General features: G+C 36.4%; 1 long non-coding RNA gene across 2 annotated transcripts in view; it reads left to right on the plus strand.

Annotated features, from left to right (window-relative positions):
- LOC140501037 (uncharacterized) overlaps positions 1-21,359 on the plus strand; it is a 116,891-nt gene that overhangs the window by 38,700 nt on the left and 56,832 nt on the right. The window lies entirely within an intron of this gene.

A 21,359-nucleotide genomic window follows, 5' to 3' on the forward strand; every position in this document is an offset into this window, starting at 1 on the left:
ATAATGTCATAAATTCATAGATGAGGAAATGTTGACTCAGAAGAGTGAAGTGATTAGCTTGAGGTCACACCACTATTGTCAGAGGCAGAATATGAATTCAGGTCTTTCTGACTAGCTAGCTCTCTCTCCTGATTCTGTACCCATATCTCTAGATTCATACCTTTCCATTAAATCACCATCTCCAAAAAGTAACTATCAAAGCAGCAACAAGAAGACAAGCAACTTACTAATCAAAAGCATTTGTTAAGTGCCTACTATGTGCCAGGCTCTATAGAAATAAAGACATAAGTGAAATAATCCCTTCTCTCAAGAGATTTCTAGTCTTTTAGAGGAGTATATATACATACCTACACATACAAATACACATACACATACACGCATATATATGTATATATACACACACACATACATATGCATATACAAAATAGGTAAAAGGTGATTTTGGAGGGAATGGTAGAGAAAATTAGGAAAAGCTTTATGTAGAAGGTGATGCTTGAATTGAGTATTGAAAAAGACTAGGGATTCTTAGGTGGAGGTGGGGAAGGAATGTATTTCAAGCATTGAAGACAGCTGGTGTTAAGGAACAGAGTTAGATAATGTATATTATGTAGAATAGTCAACAAGCATATAATACATACTCAATATGTAATAAACATTATAAGAAGACTGATTTGACTACATCATAAGGGACAGAAAGGGGACTAATATGTAATACGACTGGAAAAGGAGATTGAGGCCAGATTTAAAGAGATTTTACTCAGATTGTAAAGAGATTTAAATGCCAAACAGAAGCATTTATATTGGTTCTCAAAGACAATAGGGAGCTACCAAAAGCCTACTGAATAGGAGAATGATATAGTCAAACCTATGCTTTAGAAGCATATAGAGGAGGAGATAGAAAAAATGAGAAAGGACCTATTTGTGCAAAAATATTTATAGTAGCTATTTTTGTGGTGACCAAGAAATAGAAATTGAGAGAACACCCACCAATTGGGGAATGGCTGGACAAGTAGTGGTATATGATTGTAATGGAATATTACTGTGCTGTAAGAAATGTTGTGCAGGTGGACTTCAGAAAAATCTAGAATAAATGAATATATGAACTGATGCAAAGTATATTGGGCAGAACCAGGAGAACTCCATACACACTAAGAGCAATACTGTATAATGATAAACTGAATGACTTAGCTATTCTCAGCAATTCAACGATCCAAGACAATTCTAAAGGATCCATCATGAATATTATCCTCCTCCAGAGAAAGAACTGATAGTTTGAAGGCAGATTGAAGCATACTGTTTTTTTATTTTCTGTATTTTTTGTGTTTTATTTTCCCCTTTGGGTCTGTGTCTTCTTTCACAACATGACTAATATGGTTTTTAAAAAAAGAAGTATATGGAGAGGAATAGAGCCAAGATAGTGGAGTAGAGAGAGGCACTCATTTGAACTCTCCCAAATCACCATCCCAAATACTTTAAAATAATGCCTCAGATCAAATTCTGGAGTTGCAGAACCAACAAAGGCTCAGAGTGAAACAATTTTCCAGCCCAGAACAACTTAGGAGTTTGTCCAAAAAGGTCTGTCACACCAGAGCACAGATAGATCCTTCAATACCAGAAGTAGGCCTTGGAGGCAGCTGTACCTGTGGCACTAGCTCTCAGCCCACAGATGGTAAAGAAGTTTGATGACTGATCAGAAAGAGATTACAGGAGAACATTTGTTGGCACTGGGTTCAAGACCCTCTTCCATTGTGCATATGAAGTACCAGTCTCAAGGTGAAAAGGTCCAATAAGAGTGCTAACACTCATAGCTACAGAGGAAAAAGAATTCTTCCTGGGTAAAGACTACAGCACAGTCCAGGAGATCAGTGACCACACCTCTACTTAGATCATACCACCTTGGAAGCACTGAAAACATATAGAGTCCCAGAAATAGTTCTGAATACAGCAGTATGAAGAAATATGAAGCTTGAAACAGTGCCCTTCCACTCTGGGCAAAGAGCTCAACTTGAACATGAAGTTAAAAGTCAAGAAATAGGCTAGAGAAATGAGCAAGCAAAAGAAAAAGAACCTGACCAAAAAAAGTTACTATGGTGACGGGGAAGATCAAGATACCAACTCAGGAGACAATGATGTCAGAAGAGCTATAAGCTGTGATTGATAAACTCAAAGATCCAAGCTTATGAGAAAAGAACTCACTCTTTGACAAAAATTGTTGGGAAAAGCTTGGCAGAAACTAGGTATAGACCAACATCTCAGACCAAGTACCAAGATAAAGTCAAAATGAGTATATGATTTAGACATAAAGTTGATATTATAAACAAATTAAGGAAGCATAGAAAATTTTTCTTGTCAGATCTATAGACAAAGGAAAAATTAATGATTAAACAAAAAATAGAGATCATAGGATGTAAAATTGATCATTATGATTATATTGAATTAAAAAGTTTTTGTTCAATAGTAAGCAATACTGCTATGTTTAGAAGGAAAAGAAGAAAATGGGGAAACAATTTTAACACAAGTTTCTCTGATATCTATCTGTCTATATCTAACGATCAATATTTCTATATATCTACATATATCATCTCTATATCTGTCTATTTATCTATCTATAGAGAGGGGAAAGAGAGAGACAGACACAGACACAGAGGGAGGAGAGAGAGACACACACATACACAGAGAACTTCTCAAATATATAAAGAATTGAGTCAAATTTATAAAAGCATGAAGCATTCTCTAACTGATAGTTCAAAGGTTATAAACAGGCAGTTAGTAAAGAAGAAATCAAAAGTATATGTGGTCATGAATAATACCCTAAATCACTATTGATTAGAGAAATGTCAACCACCTCACAATATCAATTGTCTAAAATGACAGAAATGGAAAATTACAAATGTTGAAGGGAATGCAAAAAGATTGAGACAATAGAAAATAGATTGGGTAAATTTTGACAAGAGAAAGCTTTTAAAGAGAAGGAATTAGGACTCAGTATAATGAGCAATTTCAATTGGAGTACATGAGTATCTGGGCCATTATGAGAAACCTAGATGGTGGGAGGATGAAGATAGGATAAGCAAAGGTTCTTACTGTGTTTGTGACGGGCACCATGGCATTCAGGGGAAGCCTACTGTGGACTCCATAGAAGATTAATTTTGCCTATATTCATAATTGAAAGAAATGCTAAACTCTACTTAGAAGTTAGTGAAAGTAAGGGTGTCATTGTTTTCTTATCCAAGTTCATGGACTCTGAAACTTATTCACAAACTCTTTAGGGATCCATACACCTCAGGTTAAGAACTTGTGGCATGAAAGGGAAATGGGACTTGATGAGTACGGTTTTGTTTTGTTTTTATTTTATAGTTTTTCTGTGTGCTAGTCTTCACTGTTGGGATGATGGTTTAAAAACAATAAGAATAGCTTTGCTTAGGTGAGCAAGTTCAAAGTTAGAGTTTTTCAGAGTAATTTGCAAAGTATAGTGACTCAGAGGGTCGTTGTCTCTTCCTTTGAGGTAGCTTTAAAGCAATATTACTTAGCCCAAACTATATTGCAGACTGGTCAGATGTTTAAATTCTTTACCAAGGACTGCTTTGCCTTCTGTAGCCTCACATAGGGACTACTGTGGTACATAGGATGGGGTCTGTGAACCAGGAACTGCAAACTGTTGATGTTGGGAGGAACAAAGTGCAGGGAGAAAGATGAGTCAGTGAGTTTCTCCCTGACCCCCAACTTTATAAGTTTTAAAAAGTAAGGAACTTTGGTAGAAAAATTTTGTAGACTGGTAAAAATTTGCCATGGATTGGGTCCAATAAATCAGTGGTTTGGAAAAATGGCTTTAAATCCCTGAAACTAACTAGTATGCTCTGGTCTTTAATGATCCTATATTTTTCTTGTGTTGGTCCCAGTAGAGTAGAAATTGGGACAGTGAAGCTTTAGTAACTCATTGCTGTAGACCAGGGTATCATCAAGGCAATATTCAAAGCAACAGTAGTGACTATAAATATCCTGGTGTAGTTCTCAGTCACAATGTATAACAGACTCTCCATGTAGAAGTCAGAAGAAAAACACTTATTCAGATACCAGAAAGTCAAATCCCTAAACCAGAAAACCAAATCCATCATAGTAGCCAAAAAGTCAATACACATTAGTATTGCAGGGGACAAAGCCATTCCCAAATCTCCTCCACACTTTGCTGGTGCCTTCCCACAAACAAACAAATACTCATGAGTCTAGCTGTCTGCTTATCTGTGTCCTCTCTTTCTCTGCCCTAACTGCTCTAATTCGCTTTCTCTCAGTTCTGTTCCACCTTTCCTGTTCCACCCATTCAACAAGCTTCTCCCAACACATGTGACTTTAACTTGCATGTGATTTAAGCAGATCACCTGGGGCTATTAATGAATGGGAAATATATCCCCATTTAAATTACCATTACATTCAGCCCCAAGATCTTTCATATTCATTACATAGGTTGGTGGGGGCAATTGTATCAATAAAACTTTAACAGGGATAACAGAAAATAAATATATGGAACAATACCATAGGCAACTGGTATCAACATAACTTTACAACAATTTAACAGGAATCACACAAAATGAGCACATAAAACAATATCTTAGGGTGGGACTTGAGCTCAAGCACTGCATCTTTCCCCCCTCAAATGAATGGGGACCAAAATCTTGAAATAAGGGACAAAGGTCTCTTCTTCCATAACTACCTCCTCTTGAGATTGGATGGAGAGTTGTCCCTTCCCCAAGAAGTTCCATTCAAGGGGTCAGTTCTTTAGCTGGCATCCAGAGCTTGGTTGATGCCAGGTCTAGAGGTAAAGCATCATAGTCATGGGCAAGGGGTGACATCTGGACTAAAGCAATAAGGCATCTGTAGGTGGAGGGTACCAAGTCTGCAGAAAACAAATCTAGCAAGCAAGTTTAATAGACAAAAAGCCAAAAGCAACAAGGAGACAATAACCAGAAGCAGGATAGATATAGCATCAGCCATGCTTCTGGAGTCCATGAACCCACTGTCCTAGCCTCATTCATGGTAGAATATGTGAGTTAAGGGAACAATGTGATAATCATCTTCTCCTGAATAAACAACAGTTACAGTATTATCTTTCCCATATGGGGAATTTCTGCAGCCTTTGGAACATCATCTGGCTTCTGTTTTACCCATACTTTAACTCTCAGTTTTATTCTATCAGTAAAACCCAATGCTTCAGTTCCTCTGCTAGTTATTTTGTAAGACGGGTTGGTTTTCACAAGAGGTATTGTTTAACAAGCAATAATAACAACTTGTACCATTCTATCAATTTTACAACACTGTATGGGTTCTTCACCTAAATTTTGGAATGTCACAATATTTTCTCCTTGATAATTAGAATCCTATTTTCCTATTTTGATTTTTCTACATGGGCATCCATGTAACTAACCCATTAGCTACCTTCCATGAATCAGTGAATATGTGACACTGTATTCTTATTCTATTTTGATAGCTTGATGTACTTCCATGAGTTCAGCATATTGACTACTTCCACCTATCTCAGTACTTTCCAAAGTCAGCCTAGTACATGGGTTACAGGCTATCACTTTCCAATGTTTTTTTGTGGCCCAAATATTTTGCTGTCCCATCAGTAAACCATGCATGTTTCTTTTGTTCTTCAGTTAATCCATCATATCCCTCATTCCACTTTACCAAGGACTGTACCAACTGTTGCTTTGGCTCAGGGAGTGTGTCATTTCCCTCAGTATCTATGTTTGCTATAGATTCATGTAAAACAGAAACTCCACTTTTTCCTGCTTTAGATCTATTTTGAATATACCATTTCCATTTAATTATACTAGCCTCTTGTGCATATCCAATTCTATGAGAAGCTAGGGTACTCATTACCCAGGTCATAATTGAGATTCCTCATGTTGCCTCATGACTCAACATCAGTTATTCAGTCTCTGCCAAAGCCCAATATGCAGCTAACAACTGCTTTTCAAAAGGGGTATATTGAATTCCAGATGAAGAGAGTTTCCTAGACCAAAATCCTAAGGGCATGTTTCAGCTTAGCTGTTTTTACCATAAACTCCAGTTTGCATAATCAATCTGTAATTCCTTAGGGGCCACTTTCCATAGGCCATAAATTTAGGGCCTATTGTATAGTGACCTTTGCTTCTTCAAAAGCTATACTCTGTTCAAGTTCTCAATCAAATTCATATTTTTTTGTAGTAATTTTATATAGTGGTTTCAAAATGTGTCCTAGATATGGTATGTGATATCGCCAATATCCAAATAATCCTATAAACTTTTGGACCTCTTTCTTATTGGTCAAGATAGGAAAATCTTGAATCTTTTTTCAGACTTGGGGGAGAATCTCTCACAGCTCCTTATTCTATTGTATACCCCTAAATTTCATGGTTCGAGCTGGCCCTTGAATCTTTGCAGGATTAATTTCCCACCCTTTGTTTTTCACATGGTCAATGAAAAGTGTCAGACTCTTCTTCACTTTAATATATTTTTTCCCTATATCATAATATCATCTATGTAGTAAGTAAGCTATACACCAGGTAGCTTGAGTTCATGTAAATGTGCAGCCACAATCCTATGACAAATAGCGGGACTATGCAGATATCCTTGTGGCAAATGTGTAAAAGTATATTGTTGGCCCTGCCAAGTGAAAGCAAATTGGTCCCATTGTTTAGAATCTATTGGGATAGTAAAGAAAGCATCAGCTAAATCAATAACTGTGTACCAAGTCCCATCATATTTCTGGATCCTTTCTACTAAGGTAATAGTATCTGGAACAGCAGCATATAAGAGAAGAGTGATCTTATTAAATTGTCTGTAAGCCACTTGTTTGTAGGTACTGCTATACAGAGTGTACCAAAAGTCTTACTGCAATTTTAAATTATTAAATATTATCATTATATAACATTATTGTTATAGTCAATGTCATCTTCCATGTCTCATCTGACTTTTTTACTGATCAGACAGGATTATTCCATTGAGTGGTTGTAGGGTCTAACACTCCTGCCTTAATATATTCCTTTATGGGATTAGTAATTTCATCTTGCTTATCTGGCATATGATACTGCTTTACTTACTTTAGAAGATTCAGGTAAATTGATTGGGTTCATTTTTATTTTACCCACTAAAGCTGTATTAATTTCTATCTTCCTTACTGCAAGTCAGTATCTCCCTTCAGGTAAATTTAGAGTCATATGTCTCAATATATCTATTCCAATGATGTATTCAGGAATGGGCACAATTACCATGCTATATACTTTCTTAGATAATTGTCCAATTTTCATTGTTAGTTTGACTTGTCTGGCTGATATTTCAGTCCCTCCCAGTCCTGTGATGGTGATAAGAGTTCCATGTTTAAACTTATCAGAGTTTTCATATGTAAGGGAGGTCTCTGCCCCCATATCTATTAATGTCCTGGTTATAGTATTTGATTGATTTTTCCAATATATGGTCCAATTGATATGGGATCTGTAATCTCATCTGTATATTTCTTTTATCTGAGCTGGAGCTCAGCCAATTTCCTACTCTCCCTGAATATGTGACAAACCGGGATACAAGTGTTCAGGAAGATCTGTAAGGGCAGTTTTTACTTCTGTATTCTGTCTAGTATCAAGCCCCTTTTCTTTGGAATATCATCTATGTTTCCAAAATCTACCCCTTTTCTTAATAGAGAAGTAAGCTATTCTTTTCTTGTCAATCAGTTCTGATTTTTGAATGCACCGACTATTTACTCTTCTCTCTCAAGGAAATTTATCTTTTCCTCAGTGTCCTAAGTCACTTAACTATGAAATCTTGTCCAGCACCTCTGAAAGAAGGTGCCCTATTTCCCCAACTATTAGAATCAAAACTATGTATTTGTAAGCAGAAGGAGTCATTTTCACTATTATATTCCTACAGGAAACTGCAAAGTGCTATCATAGTATGCACCTGCATTTCTGGTCATTAAGGCAGTCTTCATTACTTCTTCCTTTAACTTTCTTATACAGTCCCTGAGTGAATACCAAGGTCTATATTTACTAGGTCATATAGAGTCAGTAGGATTTTGCTTACCACATCCTTCTTCAGTCAAAGCTAACACATTAGTCCTTGCATATTTTAATTTCTAAAGGCTTGCTGTACAAAATTATTCTAACTAATACCAACACATTTCAAACAATCTATGCCATCTTTCAATAATACTCCAGCTCCTTCATCACCGGTTCTCACCATCCAAGATATTAATGATTCTCCCATCCTTTGGATAAACCAACTCAAAATATCTGTGACCTCCTACTGAGTAGTCTTCAATTATCTCTCTAAATACTGTGTCCTGCTTAGTTCTCTTGTTTTTGCCTTAGTATGGAGTGAGCATTGGCCTTAGAAGTCTCCACCTCCAACATTGTTTCATTTTCCAATTCTGACTTAGTTACGTTTTCTGACCATGCACTCTCCTGACATTCATCATCATGGCAACTAGGCTGGGTCTGTATAAAGGTTGGAGACACACTTATTTTTCCAGCCTTCCACTTCTTAGCTAAATGAATAACCTTTTGTTTTATCTGAAACCCCTCAATTTGCTCTTTTAAAGGAGAGCCCAAATGCTGAGAATTCCCATGCAAATTAGCTAACATTTTTTCCATCTAAATTTTTTCTTTCAGCAGCTCATCTCTGTTTTTACACATAATATGATTACCTGTTAATAAAATCCAGCCTCTCCTACATACACCTGGTATTTTATTGGATTTTTTGGCATTCCTTGAAAACACCTTTCAAAATCTCTAGGTTCGCCCTTCTGTAACCTCACTTCCCAGTTTTCGCCAGGTCCAGTGCTTTTGGCCCATTCCCTTGCTAGGCAGGAATACTGTAAATCCTCCCATGCTGGGATATTCATTTCTGCCTCCAAATAGAGATTTTGAACTGCAATCTTGTTCATATCATCAAGGCAATATTCACAACCCTGGTGGTGACTATGAATATGCTAGCATAGTTCTCAATCACAAAGTATAACAAGGGTTCCATATAGAAGGCAGAAGAAAAGTATTTATTCAGACACCAGAAAGCCAAACACCAAAACCAAAAAGCCAAATCTGTCATAGGAGTCAAAAAGTTAATATACATTAGCACTCCAGGGACAAAGCCATTCCCAAGCCTCAAGCCACCTCCCCTTGCAGCTTTCCCACTGTATTGAAAATACATTTTTTCTAATTGTTAATACAATCTTGCTTTTTAATGGGAAGATCTTCCCCACCCATTAATGGGCCTGGAAAGATTGGTATGAAAGCTCACACCTTTTGTTAATGTGGCACTGGTTCTCAAGAATTGTGATGCCCTCTGTCTCTATAAAACTGTTTAAGTACACTGAGGTGAGGCTTTGCTTTGGGGCTTACTGACTGGAAGTATTTTGTTTGACCAGACAAGACTTTGGGAAGCCTCTAAGCAGCCTCCCAGCTTTGAAAACCCAGATATTGATGCTTCCCTTTCTGGTAACTATGTATGTATGGTCAGGCAGTTTATCTGTTGATCTGTGATGCATATCAGACAGTTTGGAAGCCTGTCTATTGATCTTTGATTTCTCTGTATTTTCTCTGAAGTTCAGGGTGCTGACTTTCCCCCTGAACTAAGTGAATGATACATGTGCTTGATTGAAATTATTGTTGCCCCATCAAAAGTTGCCTTTTCCTTTAGAAAAGCAAATCAAAGAACCTGTGATAGCAGACTCTCTTGTATATGTTGGGTTACTTACTATTACACCCACAAACAAACATACACAAGCCTAGCTGTCTGCTTGCTTGTGTCCTCTCTCTCTCTGCCCTGAATATTCTCAGTCACTTCCTCTCAGTTCTGCTCCACCTCTCCTATTCCATCTGTTCAGCAAACTCCACTGCCAACATGTGACTTAGACTTCCATGTGATTTAAGCAGGTCACATGGGTCTATTAATGAATGGGTAAGATTTTCCCATATAAATTACCATTACAACCAATCTTTATATTGTCTGCTGATCTACCTTCCAGACTCCTGACTTTGTCTGAATCTTGACACTCTATCCTCATCTGTCTTGTATCAATTGCTTCAGGGGTCTTTTTTTAGATCTCATAGCTGAGAATTAACTTAAAAGTCTGATAAGGGAAACAGAATACTGACCTGAACATGATTTTAGATTAGTTCCTTTGGCTGCATTTTTTTTTGGACTTCTCCACCATGATCCCAAGAACTTCATCATCAGAAGCCTCATTCTGCATCATACTCAGTACTCATACTTCATCAGTACCTTCAGTACTTACTTGCTTATTGGGAGGAGTGATGATAGACTTCCAAAAGCCATTTTTAAGGTAGGATCCAGGCAATTCATCTGTTCATTTTGTACTTGGCTGCATGCCTTTAGACTTCTTCTCCATTATTTCTCCTTATCCCTTTCAGTTTTCTTTCTGTCTTTTGTCTTCATCCATTAGATTATATGCTCCTCAAGAACAGTGACTATCTTTGTTTTCCATATATCCAGAACTTAACACAATGCCTAGCACATGGACATTTAATAAGTATTTATTGACTGACTTACTGTAAAAGAAAACGTAAGGTCTTATGCCTCTATTATACATTTATCAGGAACACAAATAGTTTGTTGTCTCTGTATCTGTTCTCTCATCTGTAGAGTGAGGAAGTTGGAGTCATGATGGCTTCTAAGGTCTCTTCTAGCTCTAAATTTGTTTCTAAATGATTATTTGGTATAAGGAAACACTTTACTAATGCAGAGTAACAACTGATAGGTACATTATAGTCTTGGTTGAAAGTTGACCGAATCAGTGTAAGGTTGTAGCCTACACATAGTCATATGTCAGAGGAAAGACTTGAACCTATATTTTCTTTACTGCAGGTGACTCTCTATCCACTATGATAGGCTGACTCTTTTGTGGGATGATAGGTCACATAAATAGGTCACTATTTCAGAACAGAAGAATGAAATCTTTTGCCTTCTACCTCCTATCTTGGTAATCCATTTTATTTCTATATTGCTCTTTTACTGGTGAAATTAATCTTTTCCATTTGCTTGTGAACTATTTCTTAACTTTTTCTTTGAGGGATGTTGTTTGATTTATTCACTTTTGGTCTCATTCACATCTTCTGTTAAATTTTTATTGGGTTGATGTTTTATCTTCTATAATGCTCATATAATTATAACATTTGTTTCAATTAAAGTGCCTTGACAAACCCAAAAGGTTTTAAAATGTTTTGGAAAAATAAATGGTCAGTAAGTTCTTAAAAAGTTAATTGTTGTGAGTAAAGAAGTGGCTTGACACCAATTTATTACATGCTTGGGAGTGACTCACTCTAATACAATCACTCTCCTAGCCAGTCCAAAGATTCATGAAAAAGCAAGTCTTTCTATTTTCGAGTTTATTTTAATTTTAAAAATTAATCAGTTTATCCATTATAAGAAAGTTATTTCTTCATTGTTGTCTTGGTTATCATGACATTTTTTTTGAAGCTGTTAAGAAAAATAATCCTTCATTAAAATCCTCTGTATTAATTGTCATGTGTCAAATACTTATTTCCATTTGATCCTGAATAATGTAAAATATTATTTGCAACATAGAATAAAATATAAAGCTGTTCCATCAATCAATCAAATAATTGAAAAGAACTTCCCCAAGTCTGTCGACTAGCATTATCAAAGGATAATTATCAACAATTACATAACATTTAATCATTATCCAGGAATTTATATCTTATTTAATCTTTGCAAGCTGAAGGTAGCTGAGGTAACTTGCCTCCTTTTTATTTTCCTACATCCAGTAAAGTATCTGAATTGTTTCTTTCTTAATGTATTTGTTACCTTCTGGTAAGGTAGCTGAGCTCAGTTTCCTCATCATTGTATTTATCTCATGGAAGAGAAAGCTCAGTGAGGGAAAGATCATGAAGTTGAGAATTAGACATGGGATTCAATCCTAACTCTTCTGAATTCAAATATGTTACTCCTTCATCTCTAACCTGCTGCCTGTCATGAAAGTAAGGGATTATTGGAATGATTGAAATTTTCACTTCTCAGTTTTACTGCTTTGACATAATTTTGCATTATGCTTGAAGTAATGCTGAATCTAGGAAATTATTTTCACAAGAGTTCGTTATATTTTATTTGAAATAAAGTTGTTTTCAGATATTTTCTTTTTATGTCATACTTATTTTTAGATATCAACTGTACAACTTACTCTCACCCCATCAGGAACCAACACTTAAAACAGAAAATATTCCAGTTAAGCCAACTACTCAATAAATTGATTGGTTTTGATGATGTATGTTTATTCCTTCAATTTCTTTTTCTTGTTTTATGGCTATAGTTATCATTTCTAATAAAATATTGAATAATAAGACTGTGTTGCACCACTGATCTTACTGCAAAGTCTTCTAGTTTATCCCCATTACAGATAATCCTTACTCTTGGTTTTAGACAAATGTTGCTTAACATTTTGAGAAAAAATCTATTTATTCATACTCTTCCTAGTATTTTTCATAGAAATGGGTATTGTATTTTGTTTAAAAATTGTGTATTTATTGATAATCATATTTTGTTGTTTTTATTTTGATACAGTCAATTATGCTTGTAGTTTTCCTAATATTGACCAGCTTTGCATTGCTTTTAGTCATGGTGTATATAATCTTTGTGATATATTGATATAAACTTCTTACTAATATCTATTTAACATTTTTGTATCAAAATTCATTAGGAAAATTGCTCTATAGTTTATCTTTTTATTCTCTGTGGTTTAGTTATCAAAACCACATTTGTGTTATTGAAGGAATTTAATAGGACTCCTTTATTTATTATTTCAAAAGTTAATATAGTATTGGATTAACTGTTCCTTAAATGTGTACTAGAATTCACTTGCAAATCCACATGTTGCTGGAGATTTTTTTTCTCAGAGGGCTTATTTCTGACTTGTTCAATTTCTTTTTCTAAGATGAAGTTATTTAAATTTTCCATTTCCTATTCTATTAATCTGGCAATTCATATTGCTGCAAAATACCTCCTAATAGTTGCTTTCATTTCATCTTCATTAATGGAACATTCACAATCTTTATTTTTGATACTAGCAATTTGGGGTTTTCTTCTTTATTTTTTAAAATTAAATTAATCAGTGGTTTATCTATTTTATTGAGTTTGTTTTCTAAAGCTAGTTCATAGTTTCATTTATTATTTCAATGGTGGTTTAATTTAAATCATATTACTCTCTTCTGTGATTTAAAAGATTTCTATTTTGGTGTTTATTTGGAGTGTCAAATACCCATGCCAAGAACACTCCTCGCTTTTCGCTATTAGGAGATACCCATTTTTACAGACCTAAGGCCCATCAAGAAAACTGTACCCTGAGCTTGGCATAACAGTCCTAAGTGTTTACTGTCTGGATAAACTCAGCCTTGGCAAAATCCCAGAATTGTTTAACACCAGTACCAGGTGGTCCCTGAGTTTGGACAAATACCTGCAGTAACCATGTTCTGGTCTTGAAGTGCTGCTATGAATCAAACTTGTCTCATTGCTGCTGTTACCTTGACTCACTGCATTAGCAATTGGTATATATATTGAGATTTGCCCACCCTAAAGTGGGTCTCCTACTAGACACATGTGTCAAATTTCCCTCCTTTAACAGAATAAAGAAAGCTTTTTACTTACAACCACTGTTAGCTTAGATTTTATTTTGTTTTTGTTTTATGTTGTTTTTCAGGGTTAACCCTGGTTGTGATAACCTGTGTGAAGTCTTTGGTATTTTCTGAGAAACAGTGGCTGCATAACTTCTGTGACTCTTTGGTAATTGATTTCAATATTGACAGGATATTTTCAATTTGCTGTTTTTCTAGGGTTTTTTTATTTAAGTTTCACACTGAATTTGTTGATCTGATCTTTCTCTCTTTTGTTGACATAAACATTTAGAGACTTGCAGTTTTTCCAATTATTATTGTCTTTGTTGCTTCTCCCAGAATTTGATATATTACCTCATTTTTGTCAGTCTCTTTTTTGAAATTACTGATTGTTTCTATGATTTGTTCTTTGACCCACTCATTATTTAGGATAAGTATTGTTTTCAATTAATTTTTAATCTAAAAAAGGTCTACAGGCCTTTTATTGAATATAAATTTATTATATTATGGTCTAGATAGGATGCCATTAATATTTCTGCTTTTCTGCATTTGTTTGTGAGGGTTTTAGGCTCTATTACATGGTCAGTTTTTGTAAAAGTGCCATGAATAGGTGATAAAAAGTATGTTCCTTATTATCCTCATTAAATATTCTCAGGTCTTTAATATTTAACTTACCTAAAATTAAATACACTTCTTTAACTTCTTTCTTATTTGTTATTAGATTTGCTTGGATCTGAGAGAGGTAAATTGAGTTCCTCCATTTTTATAATTTTACTTTCTCTTTTGTCCTATAAGTCCATTAACTTTTTCTTCAAGAGTTTGTATGCTCTGCCATCTAGTTCAGTATTCTAATCACTTTGTTGTCTGTCATTTTTTAGCAAAATGCAGTTTGCTTATCTCTTTTGATCAAATTTATTTTTGCTTTTGCTTTCTCTGAGATCATGATTAACATTCCTGTCTTTTTTAACTTCTACTGAAGCATACATTCGGCTCTATCCTCTTTTTTTAACTGTGTGCATTTTTTTCTGTTTCAAGCCAATCTCATGTTATAGTAAGTTTCTCACATAAAACTCTCATTTCTCAAATATATAAAGAACTGAGTCTAATTCATAAAGCAAGACTCATTCCTCAACTGATAAATGGTCAAAGGACGTGGATTACCAGTTTTCAAAGGAGCAACTCGAAGATATCAATATGACAAAAACTCTAAATTACTAATAATTAGAGAAAAAGAAAACTGCAAATGCTCAATAGGATGTGGAGAAATGCATTGATGGTGGAGCGATGCACTGTTCCCAATCATTCTGGAGAATAATTTGCAACTATGCTTAAAGGACTATCAAACTGTTTATATCCTTTCACTCATCAATACTGCTACTAGGTCTATATGCTAAGGAGATCAAAGAGAGAAGATAGGGACCCATATGTACATATTTATAGCACCTTTTTTGTGGTGGCAAAGAATTGAAAATTGAGGCAGTATTCATCAATTGGAAGATGGGTAAACAAGCAGTGGTATATGATTGGCTCTTTTCTTCCTTTTTATGGGTGAATTCATGCCATTCATATGCACTGTTATGATTGCTTAAATGTGTATTTCCCTTCATTCTATTCTCTTCTATTTATCCTTCTTTTTTTTCCTGTCCCCTCCTCAAACATCTATTTTCCTTATAACTGCTGCCTCTCCTAATGTGCCTTCCCTTTTTCCATTCCCCTCCATTCCTTATTGGTTTCTCCTTCTACTTCCTTGTTGAGTAAGATGAACTTTCATATTCATCTTTCTGCATACATATTTTTTTCTATCCTTGAACCAGTCAAGGTAAGAGTGAAGTTCAAATATCAGTTGCTTCCCTTTACACTGATTTTCCTCTCCATTCTAAACATCCTTCCTTGTGAACCTCTTTTATTCAAGATAATTTGCCCCACACTTCCCTTTCCTTCCTTCTTCAAATGCCTCCTTCTTTCTCACCCTTCTTGTTTTCAAATTATCCCATTACAATTGATTCATACTCATGCCCTCGAAGTAGAGTCCTTCTAATTGCCCTAATGATGATAAAGTTTTCAGTAGTTACATGTGCCATCTTCTCATATAGGTACACAAATAGTTTCAAATTCTTTAGTTTTTTTTTATGATTTCTCACCTGTATTTACACTTTTATACTTCTCTTGTCTTGTGTTTGAATGTCAGTTTTTCTATTTAAGTTTCATCTTATCATCAGTAATGCTTGAAAGTCCTCTGTTTCATGAAATATAAATTTTCCACCTGAAGAATGTTACTCATATTTAATGGATGACTTACTGTCAGTTGTAATCCTTGTTCCCCTGGCTTCCAAAATACTATATCCAAAGTCCTTTATTCATTTAAGTGGTAGCTGTTAAATCTAGTGCAATCCTGATTATGGATCAGTGGTATCTGAGCAATTTGTTTCTGTCTTCTCACAGTATTTTCTCCTTGACCCGAGAGGTGTGGATTTTGGCTATAATAATCCTGGTAGTTTCCATTTTAGGATTTATTTCACTAGGTGATTGGTGAATTATTCCAAGTTCTACTTTTCCCTCTAGTTCTAAGATATTTGGGCAGTTTTCCTTTAAAACTTTTTGAAATATATCCAGATTTTTTTTTTATCATGATTTTCAAGTGGTAAAATAATTCTTAAATTATCTTGTATCTATTTTCCAGAGCACTTATTTTCCTAAGATATATTCCACATTTTCTTCCGTTTTTTCATTTTTTGTTTTGTTTTATTGTTTCTTGATATTTCCTAGAGTAATAAGCTTCCATTTGACCAATTTTCATATTAAAGGAGTTATTTTCTTCAGTATATGTTGGCATCTCTCTTACCAGGCTGTTAATTTCTTTTTCATAATTTTCTTAAATAGCTCTCTTTCTTTTGTTCATTTTTTTTATCACTCATTTGATTTTTTAAAATATTTTTTTTCTCTTCTAAAAATTTCATTATCTTTTCCAAGAATCTGTACATTTTATAAGCCTTTGGCATAGTTCCAAATTGCTCTCCAGAATGGCTGGATCAGCTCACAGGTCCACCAACAATGAATTAGTCTTGGGGATTTTCAATTCGCTCTTTTTCTAGCTTTTTCAGCTGCATGCCCAAGTCATTGATCTTTTTCTCTATTTTATTTATGTAGGCATTCAAAGATATAAAACTTCCCCTAAGAACTGCTTTTGAAGTATCCCATAAGATTTGGTATGTTGTCTCATTATTGTCATTCTCTTGAATGAAGTTGTTGATTGTTTCTATGATTTCTTTTTTAACCCACTCCTTCTTTAGGATTAGGTTATTTAGTTTCCAATTGATTTTTGGTTTATCTTTCCATGGCCTTTTATTACATGTAATTTTTATTGCATTATGATCTGAGAAGGATGCATTGATTATCTCTTCCTTTCTGGACTGGATTGTGAGGTTTTTATGTCCTAGTACATGGTCAATTTTTGTATATGTGCCTTGTACTTCTGATGAAAAGGTATATTCCTTTCTATTCTCATTCAATTTTCTCCAGAGATCTATCATATCTACCTTATCCAGAGTTTTATTTACCTCCTTAACCTCTTTCTTGTTTATTTTGAGGTTAGATTTATCAAGTTCAGAGAGGGGGAGGTTGAGGTCCCCTACTAGAATAGTTTTTCTGTCAGTTTCTTCCTTCAACTCCCCCAACCTCTCCTCTAAGAATCTGGATGCTATACCACTTGGAGCATACATGTTTAGTAATGATATTGCTTCATTGTCTATGGTGCCTTTTATCAGGATACAATTTCCTTCCTTATCTCTTTTTGATTAGATCTATTTCTGCTTTTGCTTTGTCTGAGATTAGGATTGCTACTCCTGCTTTTCTTGTATCAGCTGAAGCACAATATATTCTGCTCCAACCTTTGACATTTATCCTGTGTGTATCCCTCTGTTTCAAATGTGTTTCTTGTAAACAACATATTGTTGGATTATGGCTTTTAATCCATTCTGCTATCAGCCTCCATTTTATGGGAGAGTTCATTCCATTCACACTCACAGTTATGATTGCAATCTATGTATTTCCCTCCATCTTCTTTCCCACCATTTGTGCTTTTAGCTCTCCTGTCTCCCTTCCCCTCCTCAATAGTTTTTACTTTCACCACCACCTTCTGCAGCCTTCCCTTCCTTCTTTTAGACCCCCTCCCTTTAACTCCCCTTTACCCTTACTGCTTCTTCCCTCCCTTTTATCTTCCTCTCCCCTTTCTTCCCCCTTCCCCTCCTACTGCCTATAGAGCTAGTCAGAATTATATGCTTAAATTTATTTTTCCCTCCTTGAGCCAAATCAGATGAGAGTACCTCTCAAACAATGTTCATCTTCCTCCCTTCTTTGCCTCTACTATAATTTTGTACTTCTTCCTGTGATGTAATTTGCCATTTTCTGCTTCCTCCTTTTCACACCTCCTGTTATAATCCCTTTGCATGCTTAAATCATATTTTTAATATGACATCATTCACTTTATAACTGTTCCCTCTATGTGTATCCCTTTTATATTTCATAATAGATGTACAATTCTCAAGATTAACAGGCTCATCTTCCCTTATAGGGAGGTAAACAGTTTGCTCAAATTGAGTAACAAGCTTCCCCCCCCCCTTTTACCTTTTTATGCCTCTCTTGAGACCTGTGTTTGAAGATTGAGTTTTCAATTAAGTTCTGTCATTTTCGTCAGGAAGGTCTGGAAATTCCTTACTTCATTGAATGACCATCTCCTTGCCTGGAATGTTATGCTGAACTTTGCTGGGTAGTTGATCCTTGGTTGTAGTCCCAGATCCTTTGCTTTATGGAATATTCTATTCCAATTCCTTCCATCTTTTAATGTAGAAGCTGCAAGGTCCTGTGTGATCCTGACTTGATATTTGCTAGCTCCTCGATATTTGAATGGTTTCTTTCTGGTCACCTGTAGTATTTTCTCCTTCACTTGATAGTTCTGGAATTTGCAACAATATTTCTTGGGGGTTTGAGTTTGGGATCCCTTTCGGAAGGTGAATGGTGGATTCTTTCGATGACTATTTTGCCCTCTGGTTCTAGCACTTCTGGATAGTTTTCCTTGATGATTTCCTGGAAGCTATTGTCCAGACTCTTTCTTTCATCATGGCTTTCTGGCAGGCCAATAATTCTTAAATTTTCTCTCCTGGATCTATTTTCCAGGTCAGTTATTTTTCCAACGACATATTTTACATTTTCTTCTATCTTTTCCTTCTTTAGATTTTGTTTGATTCTTGCTGTCTCATAGAGTCATTAGTTTCTACTTGCCCAATTCTAATTTTTATCAAATTATTTTCTTCAGTTTACTTTGTTATCTCTTTTTCCATCTGTCCAATTGTTCCTTTTAAGGAGTTATTTTCTCCAGTTAATTTTTGTACTTTCTTTTCCATTTGTCCAGTTTTCCCAGTTAGGTTTTGTACTTCCTTTTCCATTTGTTCAATTTTCCTTTTTAAAGAGATGTTCTCATCAGTGAATTCTTTTTGCATACTTTTAAATCATTGGCCAGTTTTTCCTCTGTTTCCTTCTTCAGCTTTTCCAGGAGAGCTGTTTGTGCATGCAAGCAGTTCATAGTCCCTTCTGAAGTTTCAGATGGAAGAGCAGTCTCACTACTGACCTCTTTGGTATTTTTGTTTTCTCCTTGTCCCCATAGAAAGATTCTATGGTTTGTTCATGCTTGTTTTGCTTTTTGTTGTCATGATGATGATTGTTTGTTGTGGCTTCTGGTTCTTTCAGTTAGAAGTTGCAGAACTTGGTCTTGAGTTGACTTGTGTAAAAGGTAAGAGCAAGTGTCTTTTTATCTTTTTGTTTTGTGTTTCCCAGATCAGCCCTGGGGTTAGCTTGTTAAGTGTGGGGGATGGGTGGTCTGGTCATGGGAGATCTCCTCAGGTGAACTGAGGCAAAGACAAGCTCAGGCCATGGTGTTCCCAGCTGCCCTATTGTCTTCCCATTTCCCCTGGAGTGCTGAGGCATGCCTAGATCCTAGTGCAAGTTTCAACCCCTCCTGGGGCTCCTCTCCTAGCACTGAGGCTCACCTGGGTCCTAGTGCAAGTTTTCACCACCCTGGAGCCCCTCTCCTTTTGGTTCGCCTCTGCTACAGTAGGAGGAATCCCCCTTAGCTATTTTCCTAGGCTCAGATGTTATGAGATTATTTGCTCCCCTGCTGTTCCTGATGATTCAGGATTTTTCTGGGGAAATATTTTGTGGTTCTTTCAAGGTCATCAAGGGGGAAGGAGAGAGCATTTACTGATCACTCTGCCATTGTGGCTCCTGGACGTTCAAGTAGGTGACTTACAGATGTTTAACCTGGGGGCTGAAAGTCTCAGGAGCTGCTGCAGCTGATATCTGGGGCTCAGTGGCTGTCACTTGCTGGTCTCTGTTGGTCTCTCATGCTGGGTGGCTGCTCTGCCGGTTCAGCTTGCTGCTGTCTCAGTCTCCCCTGGGACCTTCCTGCTCAGTTGTACTGGATGTGCTGCACTGGACGCCCTGCACTGTGCATTGTGGGCTCACCCCATCAGAACAGATCCTTCCTGTGGACCTTCCAGTCTGTCCTGGGCTGTGAATCTGCCACAGTCTGTCTCCTTTTGGATTCTGCAATTTGGTCAGATTCTCTTTTTAGAGGTATCTGAAGGAGTTTGTCTAAGAGCTTAGGTGAATAGTTGCTCTCACTCTGCCATCTTGGCTCCACTCCCTAGACCCTTCCAGTTCAGTTTTGTACCTCCTTATTCCTTTGAACATTTTTACTTTTTAAGGAACTGTTCTCTTCAGTGAATTCTTTTTTCTTTTTCATTTTCTCAGTTGTACTTTTAAAATCATTGGACAATTTCTCTTCTACCTCTCTAATTTGCCTTTGAAAATAATTCTTGAGCTCTTCCAAGAATGCTTTTTGGGATTGAGACCAGTTCACATTCCCTTCTGAGGTTTTAGATGTGAGTACAGTGTCAATTCTATCTCTTCTGAGTTCATATTTTGATCTTCTCCATCCCTGCAGCAAGATTCTATGATCTTTGCTTTTCTGATTTGCTGCTTGCTCATGGTGATTGCCTTTTTCATGGTTTTTAAAGTGGATCTCTGCTTCTGGGGAACAGAGGGCTCTGTCCCACGTTTCTTATGCTGTAAGTCTGGGGCCTAGTTTCTGATTTTGTGTGTTGTGGCCTCTGGTCCTTTCAGGTAGAATGTATATAATTCTACAGCTAACCTGGTGCTGGGCTGGCTGGTGTGTGCCAAGGCCAAGGCCAGGTGAAGTCTTTCTGAGTTTCCCCAGGGTTACACTGAAGCTCCTGGTGTGAGATCTGGGGGAAGGGTGGTCTGGCTATGGGTGATCTCCTCCTCCCCTACATCTTCCCAAGAGCACAGGCAGGCTCAGCAGCTGATGAACACTATCTGTGCTGCTGTCTGCCCAATTCTCCTGGTATGCCTGGGATCCTGATGTTGATGCTTTTCAACTCTACCCTGCTGAGGCTTAGGCTCTTCTGCTGGTCCACTTAGGTGGTTATTGCTAGAACACTTCCAGTTCTGTACTGGTCCCCTTCAGACACAGCAACAGGGATCCTTCCTAGTGGTTTCCCTAGCCTCTTGAGCTAAAAGACTGTTTACCCCTTTTGCTGGCTCTACTATTCCAGGATTTTTCCTGTGGCAGTATTCTTTGAGTTTTTCTAGGTCAACAAGGGAAGAGTAAGAACCCTTACAGTTCACTCTGCAATCTTGGTTCCCATAAGTTCAAGTAGGTAACTGTCAAAC

The sequence above is a fragment of the Notamacropus eugenii genome, chromosome 4 (genome assembly GCF_028372415.1).
Source record: "Notamacropus eugenii isolate mMacEug1 chromosome 4, mMacEug1.pri_v2, whole genome shotgun sequence".
NCBI classification, from domain to species: Eukaryota; Metazoa; Chordata; class Mammalia; order Diprotodontia; family Macropodidae; genus Notamacropus; species Notamacropus eugenii.